The sequence below is a fragment of the Stigmatopora nigra genome, chromosome 4, assembly GCF_051989575.1.
Source record: "Stigmatopora nigra isolate UIUO_SnigA chromosome 4, RoL_Snig_1.1, whole genome shotgun sequence".
NCBI classification, from domain to species: Eukaryota; Metazoa; Chordata; class Actinopteri; order Syngnathiformes; family Syngnathidae; genus Stigmatopora; species Stigmatopora nigra.
In genome coordinates this window covers 1,589,559-1,602,210 of record NC_135511.1, presented here as the reverse complement: position 1 = coordinate 1,602,210, position 12,652 = coordinate 1,589,559, and the positions used below count along the sequence as shown (strand labels likewise).

The 12,652-nt window shown below is 51.2% G+C and overlaps 1 protein-coding gene across 1 annotated transcript in view; it reads left to right on the top strand.

The window, feature by feature from the left end:
• Window positions 1-12,652, top strand: part of LOC144195146 (ADAMTS-like protein 2) — a 92,766-nt gene that overhangs the window by 59,000 nt on the left and 21,114 nt on the right. The gene's annotated exons all lie outside the window — the stretch shown is intronic.

The following is a 12,652-nucleotide window of genomic DNA, read 5'->3' as shown; positions in this document are numbered from 1 at the left end:
GAAACGTATTAAGAGGATAGAAAATCTGTTTAGTAAAAGGTTGATTTGGTAAAAAGCTTTGGATTTGGGAAATAGACCAAAATAGTCATTTTTGAGCAATTGTGGATTTCAAAGGGCTCTTAGTTAAAGGAAACTAGCTTTTGGAGGATAAAATAATATTAATACTATTTCAGAATTTTTTGATTGTTCAAAATACTTTAATCCAGGAGGTTGGCTGGTTAAAGAAAAGGCCAGGGTGACAAAATTTACAATATTATGGTATATTGGTGACAATAAGGTTTTTAAAACATTAAAGTTTGTAATTAGTAATTGCCTAACAAAAGGTTGATTTCTCTAATTTAATTGTTGTAGATTATTGTTTTGGTAACAGGCTATGGGAAATGACTCTTGTCTTAAGTAAATATCATATGAGGTGATTTATAAAGTATATAGTAGGTATTGAATTATTTGGCTGTTAACGACATCAGATGGGAAATTTACAATGCAATAGTGGCATGATAAAATTCATGGCATTCATCCAAATAATTAGGTGAATTGTAAATAAAATAATTGGTTTAGGATGAGCATATTTTCCCTAAGAATGGAGTAACATGGAATGTTTTTCAAAGTGCACTTGAAAGAACATTGTCTGTTGTCCTGGCGGGAGGAAATATGCTTTGTCACAGGTCATATTGATGACTTTAAGGATATTACGGATTGGATAAGCATTGGTCAATTGATACAACCAAATAACGTTGCTTTTACGGCTTTAAGGGCATGCAAATTGGTGAGAACTTTAGCAACGATGGGGTTAATACGCCTGAATGTTACAGTGATAACGAGTGGCAATAACAAGCTTAGATAAGGGAGGGAAAGGAGAAATTCTCCAAATTCCAGAATCTGGCTTAGAAACAGGTTATGTTAGTCGTTTTGGGTTTTTGACAGGATGTGGTGGTACATGAATTCTGGGAAATTTGGGGAAATTGGGGACCCCATATCTAAAACAAATTTGAGACAAATGTGTAAATAGGCTCTATTTGGCGCTGGATGCACGAATTCTAGTGGGGCCTTTCATGTTTTGAAACAAGTGACGGTTTAGGTAGATGGGTTGTCTATGAACAAAATGGGATGGGCGAAATTCGCTTACAAATTCGGCGTGTTATCTTGGTTCATAGAATTTGGAGTCAAGGCGACGTAATAAAGGCCATAGGCGTCATGTTGTATAAATTAGGCGTGGATGAATTTGTTTTACAAATGGGGGAGATTATCTTATCACCTGAAACAAGTAGAAACAAAATTGGATGGCCGCATTAAAAGGTGATTGGCAGTGACCGCTGCGAAAGGGCAGCTGACAACCTGGGAAAGACCTGGTGACGGCCTGAAGAGACTGCTGGCAGGAGGGAATAGACCCCAACGGGGCTGGCAAGGGTTAGCTACCCTTGCTGGCAGGAGCCTTTCACTACACAGTGTCTTGGATCCACCCAATTATTGCTTTGAAGATTTCTAAAGGAAAAACACCCCTGGAGTCTGCGAGAGCGGGGGCGGAAGATGACTCATCAGCGGACCACACGGTAACGAACATTGCAAAGGAAACGACAACGAATCAGATGATCGGCACAACAGTTGACGGAGTAACAGCACTGGCAGGACACAAGATACAAAGCTGCATCTGTGGCCGGGAAAAGGTTACATCAGAGAGGGGTCTCAAGATCCACCAGGGCAGGAAAAAGTGCCTGGAAGAGCTTAGCGAGGGGCCTCGCATTGACCACTACTTCCTCAGAGGTAGGACAAATAAGTCGAGTGAAGCCCAGTGGCGGGACACTCACCACAGTCCACAGGGTATCAGAACCCCAGACGAAGCTCAACCAAGCACGGATCCACCAACGGACATGAGTCCACCGACACAGACCTTGTCCATCTTGAAGGCCTGAAAGGGAGCTATGGTTCGGAGGGATTTGGGGTGTGACCGCGTGGTTCCACCTTGCGCCACACACCTGGGGCTGATCATCCTGTGGTGGGCCAACCTCTGCAGAGGGTGTCTTGTTATAAGTGGCTGAAACACCCAATGACGTGTGGGGCTAACAACTGATGATGTGGCGTGCAGGTGGCACCGCGTGATCCTAGCCAAATCCCACCCCATGTAAGACGTTATCTCCAATCTCTGTCAATTGATGTGCTGAACATTAGGGATATTTAACACCTAGTCCTATAAAGAAACCTGATGTCTGGTGTCAAAACCAGTGACCGCTGCGAAAGGGCAGCTGACAACCTGGGAAAGACCTGGTGACGGCCTGAAGAGACTGCTGGCAGGAGGGAATAGACCCCAACGGGGCTGGCAAGGGTTAGCTACCCTTGCTGGCAGGAGCCTTTCACTACACAGTGTCTTGGATCCACCCAATTATTGCTTTGAAGATTTCTAAAGGAAAAACACCCCTGGAGTCTGCGAGAGCGGGGGCGGAAGATGACTCATCAGCGGACCACACGGTAACGAACATTGCAAAGGAAACGACAACGAATCAGATGATCGGCACAACAGTTGACGGAGTAACAGCACTGGCAGGACACAAGATACAAAGCTGCATCTGTGGCCGGGAAAAGGTTACATCAGAGAGGGGTCTCAAGATCCACCAGGGCAGGAAAAAGTGCCTGGAAGAGCTTAGCGAGGGGCCTCGCATTGACCACTACTTCCTCAGAGGTAGGACAAATAAGTCGAGTGAAGCCCAGTGGCGGGACACTCACCACAGTCCACAGGGTATCAGAACCCCAGACGAAGCTCAACCAAGCACGGATCCACCAACGGACATGAGTCCACCGACACAGACCTTGTCCATCTTGAAGGCCTGAAAGGGAGCTATGGTTCGGAGGGATTTGGGGTGTGACCGCGTGTCTTGTTATAAGTGGCTGAAACACCCAATGACGTGTGGGGCTAACAACTGATGATGTGGCGTGCAGGTGGCACCGCGTGATCCTAGCCAAATCCCACCCCATGTAAGACGTTATCTCCAATCTCTGTCAATTGATGTGCTGAACATTAGGGATATTTAACATCTAGTCCTATAAAGAAACCTGATGTCTGGTGTCAAAACCAGTGACCGCTGCGAAAGGGCAGCTGACAACCTGGGAAAGACCTGGTGACGGCCTGAAGAGACTGCTGGCAGGAGGGAATAGACCCCAACGGGGCTGGCAAGGGTTAGCTACCCTTGCTGGCAGGAGCCTTTCACTACACAGTGTCTTGGATCCACCCAATTATTGCTTTGAAGATTTCTAAAGGAAAAACACCCCTGGAGTCTGCGAGAGCGGGGGCGGAAGATGACTCATCAGCGGACCACACGGTAACGAACATTGCAAAGGAAACGACAACGAATCAGATGATCGGCACAACAGTTGACGGAGTAACAGCACTGGCAGGACACAAGATACAAAGCTGCATCTGTGGCCGGGAAAAGGTTACATCAGAGAGGGGTCTCAAGATCCACCAGGGCAGGAAAAAGTGCCTGGAAGAGCTTAGCGAGGGGCCTCGCATTGACCACTACTTCCTCAGAGGTAGGACAAATAAGTCGAGTGAAGCCCAGTGGCGGGACACTCACCACAGTCCACAGGGTATCAGAACCCCAGACGAAGCTCAACCAAGCACGGATCCACCAACGGACATGAGTCCACCGACACAGACCTTGTCCATCTTGAAGGCCTGAAAGGGAGCTATGGTTCGGAGGGATTTGGGGTGTGACCGCGTGGTTCCACCTTGCGCCACACACCTGGGGCTGATCATCCTGTGGTGGGCCAACCTCTGCAGAGGGTGTCTTGTTATAAGTGGCTGAAACACCCAATGACGTGTGGGGCTAACAACTGATGATGTGGCGTGCAGGTGGCACCGCGTGATCCTAGCCAAATCCCACCCCATGTAAGACGTTATCTCCAATCTCTGTCAATTGATGTGCTGAACATTAGGGATATTTAACACCTAGTCCTATAAAGAAACCTGATGTCTGGTGTCAAAACCAGTGACCGCTGCGAAAGGGCAGCTGACAACCTGGGAAAGACCTGGTGACGGCCTGAAGAGACTGCTGGCAGGAGGGAATAGACCCCAACGGGGCTGGCAAGGGTTAGCTACCCTTGCTGGCAGGAGCCTTTCACTACACAGTGTCTTGGATCCACCCAATTATTGCTTTGAAGATTTCTAAAGGAAAAACACCCCTGGAGTCTGCGAGAGCGGGGGCGGAAGATGACTCATCAGCGGACCACACGGTAACGAACATTGCAAAGGAAACGACAACGAATCAGATGATCGGCACAACAGTTGACGGAGTAACAGCACTGGCAGGACACAAGATACAAAGCTGCATCTGTGGCCGGGAAAAGGTTACATCAGAGAGGGGTCTCAAGATCCACCAGGGCAGGAAAAAGTGCCTGGAAGAGCTTAGCGAGGGGCCTCGCATTGACCACTACTTCCTCAGAGGTAGGACAAATAAGTCGAGTGAAGCCCAGTGGCGGGACACTCACCACAGTCCACAGGGTATCAGAACCCCAGACGAAGCTCAACCAAGCACGGATCCACCAACGGACATGAGTCCACCGACACAGACCTTGTCCATCTTGAAGGCCTGAAAGGGAGCTATGGTTCGGAGGGATTTGGGGTGTGACCGCGTGGTTCCACCTTGCGCCACACACCTGGGGCTGATCATCCTGTGGTGGGCCAACCTCTGCAGAGGGTGTCTTGTTATAAGTGGCTGAAACACCCAATGACGTGTGGGGCTAACAACTGATGATGTGGCGTGCAGGTGGCACCGCGTGATCCTAGCCAAATCCCACCCCATGTAAGACGTTATCTCCAATCTCTGTCAATTGATGTGCTGAACATTAGGGATATTTAACACCTAGTCCTATAAAGAAACCTGATGTCTGGTGTCAAAACCAGTGACCGCTGCGAAAGGGCAGCTGACAACCTGGGAAAGACCTGGTGACGGCCTGAAGAGACTGCTGGCAGGAGGGAATAGACCCCAACGGGGCTGGCAAGGGTTAGCTACCCTTGCTGGCAGGAGCCTTTCACTACACAGTGTCTTGGATCCACCCAATTATTGCTTTGAAGATTTCTAAAGGAAAAACACCCCTGGAGTCTGCGAGAGCGGGGGCGGAAGATGACTCATCAGCGGACCACACGGTAACGAACATTGCAAAGGAAACGACAACGAATCAGATGATCGGCACAACAGTTGACGGAGTAACAGCACTGGCAGGACACAAGATACAAAGCTGCATCTGTGGCCGGGAAAAGGTTACATCAGAGAGGGGTCTCAAGATCCACCAGGGCAGGAAAAAGTGCCTGGAAGAGCTTAGCGAGGGGCCTCGCATTGACCACTACTTCCTCAGAGGTAGGACAAATAAGTCGAGTGAAGCCCAGTGGCGGGACACTCACCACAGTCCACAGGGTATCAGAACCCCAGACGAAGCTCAACCAAGCACGGATCCACCAACGGACATGAGTCCACCGACACAGACCTTGTCCATCTTGAAGGCCTGAAAGGGAGCTATGGTTCGGAGGGATTTGGGGTGTGACCGCGTGGTTCCACCTTGCGCCACACACCTGGGGCTGATCATCCTGTGGTGGGCCAACCTCTGCAGAGGGTGTCTTGTTATAAGTGGCTGAAACACCCAATGACGTGTGGGGCTAACAACTGATGATGTGGCGTGCAGGTGGCACCGCGTGATCCTAGCCAAATCCCACCCCATGTAAGACGTTATCTCCAATCTCTGTCAATTGATGTGCTGAACATTAGGGATATTTAACACCTAGTCCTATAAAGAAACCTGATGTCTGGTGTCAAAACCAGTGACCGCTGCGAAAGGGCAGCTGACAACCTGGGAAAGACCTGGTGACGGCCTGAAGAGACTGCTGGCAGGAGGGAATAGACCCCAACGGGGCTGGCAAGGGTTAGCTACCCTTGCTGGCAGGAGCCTTTCACTACACAGTGTCTTGGATCCACCCAATTATTGCTTTGAAGATTTCTAAAGGAAAAACACCCCTGGAGTCTGCGAGAGCGGGGGCGGAAGATGACTCATCAGCGGACCACACGGTAACGAACATTGCAAAGGAAACGACAACGAATCAGATGATCGGCACAACAGTTGACGGAGTAACAGCACTGGCAGGACACAAGATACAAAGCTGCATCTGTGGCCGGGAAAAGGTTACATCAGAGAGGGGTCTCAAGATCCACCAGGGCAGGAAAAAGTGCCTGGAAGAGCTTAGCGAGGGGCCTCGCATTGACCACTACTTCCTCAGAGGTAGGACAAATAAGTCGAGTGAAGCCCAGTGGCGGGACACTCACCACAGTCCACAGGGTATCAGAACCCCAGACGAAGCTCAACCAAGCACGGATCCACCAACGGACATGAGTCCACCGACACAGACCTTGTCCATCTTGAAGGCCTGAAAGGGAGCTATGGTTCGGAGGGATTTGGGGTGTGACCGCGTGGTTCCACCTTGCGCCACACACCTGGGGCTGATCATCCTGTGGTGGGCCAACCTCTGCAGAGGGTGTCTTGTTATAAGTGGCTGAAACACCCAATGACGTGTGGGGCTAACAACTGATGATGTGGCGTGCAGGTGGCACCGCGTGATCCTAGCCAAATCCCACCCCATGTAAGACGTTATCTCCAATCTCTGTCAATTGATGTGCTGAACATTAGGGATATTTAACACCTAGTCCTATAAAGAAACCTGATGTCTGGTGTCAAAACCAGTGACCGCTGCGAAAGGGCAGCTGACAACCTGGGAAAGACCTGGTGACGGCCTGAAGAGACTGCTGGCAGGAGGGAATAGACCCCAACGGGGCTGGCAAGGGTTAGCTACCCTTGCTGGCAGGAGCCTTTCACTACACAGTGTCTTGGATCCACCCAATTATTGCTTTGAAGATTTCTAAAGGAAAAACACCCCTGGAGTCTGCGAGAGCGGGGGCGGAAGATGACTCATCAGCGGACCACACGGTAACGAACATTGCAAAGGAAACGACAACGAATCAGATGATCGGCACAACAGTTGACGGAGTAACAGCACTGGCAGGACACAAGATACAAAGCTGCATCTGTGGCCGGGAAAAGGTTACATCAGAGAGGGGTCTCAAGATCCACCAGGGCAGGAAAAAGTGCCTGGAAGAGCTTAGCGAGGGGCCTCGCATTGACCACTACTTCCTCAGAGGTAGGACAAATAAGTCGAGTGAAGCCCAGTGGCGGGACACTCACCACAGTCCACAGGGTATCAGAACCCCAGACGAAGCTCAACCAAGCACGGATCCACCAACGGACATGAGTCCACCGACACAGACCTTGTCCATCTTGAAGGCCTGAAAGGGAGCTATGGTTCGGAGGGATTTGGGGTGTGACCGCGTGGTTCCACCTTGCGCCACACACCTGGGGCTGATCATCCTGTGGTGGGCCAACCTCTGCAGAGGGTGTCTTGTTATAAGTGGCTGAAACACCCAATGACGTGTGGGGCTAACAACTGATGATGTGGCGTGCAGGTGGCACCGCGTGATCCTAGCCAAATCCCACCCCATGTAAGACGTTATCTCCAATCTCTGTCAATTGATGTGCTGAACATTAGGGATATTTAACATCTAGTCCTATAAAGAAACCTGATGTCTGGTGTCAAAACCAGTGACCGCTGCGAAAGGGCAGCTGACAACCTGGGAAAGACCTGGTGACGGCCTGAAGAGACTGCTGGCAGGAGGGAATAGACCCCAACGGGGCTGGCAAGGGTTAGCTACCCTTGCTGGCAGGAGCCTTTCACTACACAGTGTCTTGGATCCACCCAATTATTGCTTTGAAGATTTCTAAAGGAAAAACACCCCTGGAGTCTGCGAGAGCGGGGGCGGAAGATGACTCATCAGCGGACCACACGGTAACGAACATTGCAAAGGAAACGACAACGAATCAGATGATCGGCACAACAGTTGACGGAGTAACAGCACTGGCAGGACACAAGATACAAAGCTGCATCTGTGGCCGGGAAAAGGTTACATCAGAGAGGGGTCTCAAGATCCACCAGGGCAGGAAAAAGTGCCTGGAAGAGCTTAGCGAGGGGCCTCGCATTGACCACTACTTCCTCAGAGGTAGGACAAATAAGTCGAGTGAAGCCCAGTGGCGGGACACTCACCACAGTCCACAGGGTATCAGAACCCCAGACGAAGCTCAACCAAGCACGGATCCACCAACGGACATGAGTCCACCGACACAGACCTTGTCCATCTTGAAGGCCTGAAAGGGAGCTATGGTTCGGAGGGATTTGGGGTGTGACCGCGTGGTTCCACCTTGCGCCACACACCTGGGGCTGATCATCCTGTGGTGGGCCAACCTCTGCAGAGGGTGTCTTGTTATAAGTGGCTGAAACACCCAATGACGTGTGGGGCTAACAACTGATGATGTGGCGTGCAGGTGGCACCGCGTGATCCTAGCCAAATCCCACCCCATGTAAGACGTTATCTCCAATCTCTGTCAATTGATGTGCTGAACATTAGGGATATTTAACACCTAGTCCTATAAAGAAACCTGATGTCTGGTGTCAAAACCAGTGACCGCTGCGAAAGGGCAGCTGACAACCTGGGAAAGACCTGGTGACGGCCTGAAGAGACTGCTGGCAGGAGGGAATAGACCCCAACGGGGCTGGCAAGGGTTAGCTACCCTTGCTGGCAGGAGCCTTTCACTACACAGTGTCTTGGATCCACCCAATTATTGCTTTGAAGATTTCTAAAGGAAAAACACCCCTGGAGTCTGCGAGAGCGGGGGCGGAAGATGACTCATCAGCGGACCACACGGTAACGAACATTGCAAAGGAAACGACAACGAATCAGATGATCGGCACAACAGTTGACGGAGTAACAGCACTGGCAGGACACAAGATACAAAGCTGCATCTGTGGCCGGGAAAAGGTTACATCAGAGAGGGGTCTCAAGATCCACCAGGGCAGGAAAAAGTGCCTGGAAGAGCTTAGCGAGGGGCCTCGCATTGACCACTACTTCCTCAGAGGTAGGACAAATAAGTCGAGTGAAGCCCAGTGGCGGGACACTCACCACAGTCCACAGGGTATCAGAACCCCAGACGAAGCTCAACCAAGCACGGATCCACCAACGGACATGAGTCCACCGACACAGACCTTGTCCATCTTGAAGGCCTGAAAGGGAGCTATGGTTCGGAGGGATTTGGGGTGTGACCGCGTGGTTCCACCTTGCGCCACACACCTGGGGCTGATCATCCTGTGGTGGGCCAACCTCTGCAGAGGGTGTCTTGTTATAAGTGGCTGAAACACCCAATGACGTGTGGGGCTAACAACTGATGATGTGGCGTGCAGGTGGCACCGCGTGATCCTAGCCAAATCCCACCCCATGTAAGACGTTATCTCCAATCTCTGTCAATTGATGTGCTGAACATTAGGGATATTTAACACCTAGTCCTATAAAGAAACCTGATGTCTGGTGTCAAAACCAGTGACCGCTGCGAAAGGGCAGCTGACAACCTGGGAAAGACCTGGTGACGGCCTGAAGAGACTGCTGGCAGGAGGGAATAGACCCCAACGGGGCTGGCAAGGGTTAGCTACCCTTGCTGGCAGGAGCCTTTCACTACACAGTGTCTTGGATCCACCCAATTATTGCTTTGAAGATTTCTAAAGGAAAAACACCCCTGGAGTCTGCGAGAGCGGGGGCGGAAGATGACTCATCAGCGGACCACACGGTAACGAACATTGCAAAGGAAACGACAACGAATCAGATGATCGGCACAACAGTTGACGGAGTAACAGCACTGGCAGGACACAAGATACAAAGCTGCATCTGTGGCCGGGAAAAGGTTACATCAGAGAGGGGTCTCAAGATCCACCAGGGCAGGAAAAAGTGCCTGGAAGAGCTTAGCGAGGGGCCTCGCATTGACCACTACTTCCTCAGAGGTAGGACAAATAAGTCGAGTGAAGCCCAGTGGCGGGACACTCACCACAGTCCACAGGGTATCAGAACCCCAGACGAAGCTCAACCAAGCACGGATCCACCAACGGACATGAGTCCACCGACACAGACCTTGTCCATCTTGAAGGCCTGAAAGGGAGCTATGGTTCGGAGGGATTTGGGGTGTGACCGCGTGGTTCCACCTTGCGCCACACACCTGGGGCTGATCATCCTGTGGTGGGCCAACCTCTGCAGAGGGTGTCTTGTTATAAGTGGCTGAAACACCCAATGACGTGTGGGGCTAACAACTGATGATGTGGCGTGCAGGTGGCACCGCGTGATCCTAGCCAAATCCCACCCCATGTAAGACGTTATCTCCAATCTCTGTCAATTGATGTGCTGAACATTAGGGATATTTAACACCTAGTCCTATAAAGAAACCTGATGTCTGGTGTCAAAACCAGTGACCGCTGCGAAAGGGCAGCTGACAACCTGGGAAAGACCTGGTGACGGCCTGAAGAGACTGCTGGCAGGAGGGAATAGACCCCAACGGGGCTGGCAAGGGTTAGCTACCCTTGCTGGCAGGAGCCTTTCACTACACAGTGTCTTGGATCCACCCAATTATTGCTTTGAAGATTTCTAAAGGAAAAACACCCCTGGAGTCTGCGAGAGCAGGGGCGGAAGATGACTCATCAGCGGACCACACGGTAACGAACATTGCAAAGGAAACGACAACGAATCAGATGATCGGCACAACAGTTGACGGAGTAACAGCACTGGCAGGACACAAGATACAAAGCTGCATCTGTGGCCGGGAAAAGGTTACATCAGAGAGGGGTCTCAAGATCCACCAGGGCAGGAAAAAGTGCCTGGAAGAGCTTAGCGAGGGGCCTCGCATTGACCACTACTTCCTCAGAGGTAGGACAAATAAGTCGAGTGAAGCCCAGTGGCGGGACACTCACCACAGTCCACAGGGTATCAGAACCCCAGACGAAGCTCAACCAAGCACGGATCCACCAACGGACATGAGTCCACCGACACAGACCTTGTCCATCTTGAAGGCCTGAAAGGGAGCTATGGTTCGGAGGGATTTGGGGTGTGACCGCGTGGTTCCACCTTGCGCCACACACCTGGGGCTGATCATCCTGTGGTGGGCCAACCTCTGCAGAGGGTGTCTTGTTATAAGTGGCTGAAACACCCAATGACGTGTGGGGCTAACAACTGATGATGTGGCGTGCAGGTGGCACCGCGTGATCCTAGCCAAATCCCACCCCATGTAAGACGTTATCTCCAATCTCTGTCAATTGATGTGCTGAACATTAGGGATATTTAACACCTAGTCCTATAAAGAAACCTGATGTCTGGTGTCAAAACCAGTGACCGCTGCGAAAGGGCAGCTGACAACCTGGGAAAGACCTGGTGACGGCCTGAAGAGACTGCTGGCAGGAGGGAATAGACCCCAACGGGGCTGGCAAGGGTTAGCTACCCTTGCTGGCAGGAGCCTTTCACTACACAGTGTCTTGGATCCACCCAATTATTGCTTTGAAGATTTCTAAAGGAAAAACACCCCTGGAGTCTGCGAGAGCGGGGGCGGAAGATGACTCATCAGCGGACCACACGGTAACGAACATTGCAAAGGAAACGACAACGAATCAGATGATCGGCACAACAGTTGACGGAGTAACAGCACTGGCAGGACACAAGATACAAAGCTGCATCTGTGGCCGGGAAAAGGTTACATCAGAGAGGGGTCTCAAGATCCACCAGGGCAGGAAAAAGTGCCTGGAAGAGCTTAGCGAGGGGCCTCGCATTGACCACTACTTCCTCAGAGGTAGGACAAATAAGTCGAGTGAAGCCCAGTGGCGGGACACTCACCACAGTCCACAGGGTATCAGAACCCCAGACGAAGCTCAACCAAGCACGGATCCACCAACGGACATGAGTCCACCGACACAGACCTTGTCCATCTTGAAGGCCTGAAAGGGAGCTATGGTTCGGAGGGATTTGGGGTGTGACCGCGTGGTTCCACCTTGCGCCACACACCTGGGGCTGATCATCCTGTGGTGGGCCAACCTCTGCAGAGGGTGTCTTGTTATAAGTGGCTGAAACACCCAATGACGTGTGGGGCTAACAACTGATGATGTGGCGTGCAGGTGGCACCGCGTGATCCTAGCCAAATCCCACCCCATGTAAGACGTTATCTCCAATCTCTGTCAATTGATGTGCTGAACATTAGGGATATTTAACACCTAGTCCTATAAAGAAACCTGATGTCTGGTGTCAAAACCAGTGACCGCTGCGAAAGGGCAGCTGACAACCTGGGAAAGACCTGGTGACGGCCTGAAGAGACTGCTGGCAGGAGGGAATAGACCCCAACGGGGCTGGCAAGGGTTAGCTACCCTTGCTGGCAGGAGCCTTTCACTACACAGTGTCTTGGATCCACCCAATTATTGCTTTGAAGATTTCTAAAGGAAAAACACCCCTGGAGTCTGCGAGAGCGGGGGCGGAAGATGACTCATCAGCGGACCACACGGTAACGAACATTGCAAAGGAAACGACAACGAATCAGATGATCGGCACAACAGTTGACGGAGTAACAGCACTGGCAGGACACAAGATACAAAGCTGCATCTGTGGCCGGGAAAAGGTTACATCAGAGAGGGGTCTCAAGATCCACCAGGGCAGGAAAAAGTGCCTGGAAGAGCTTAGCGAGGGGCCTCGCATTGACCACTACTTCCTCAGAG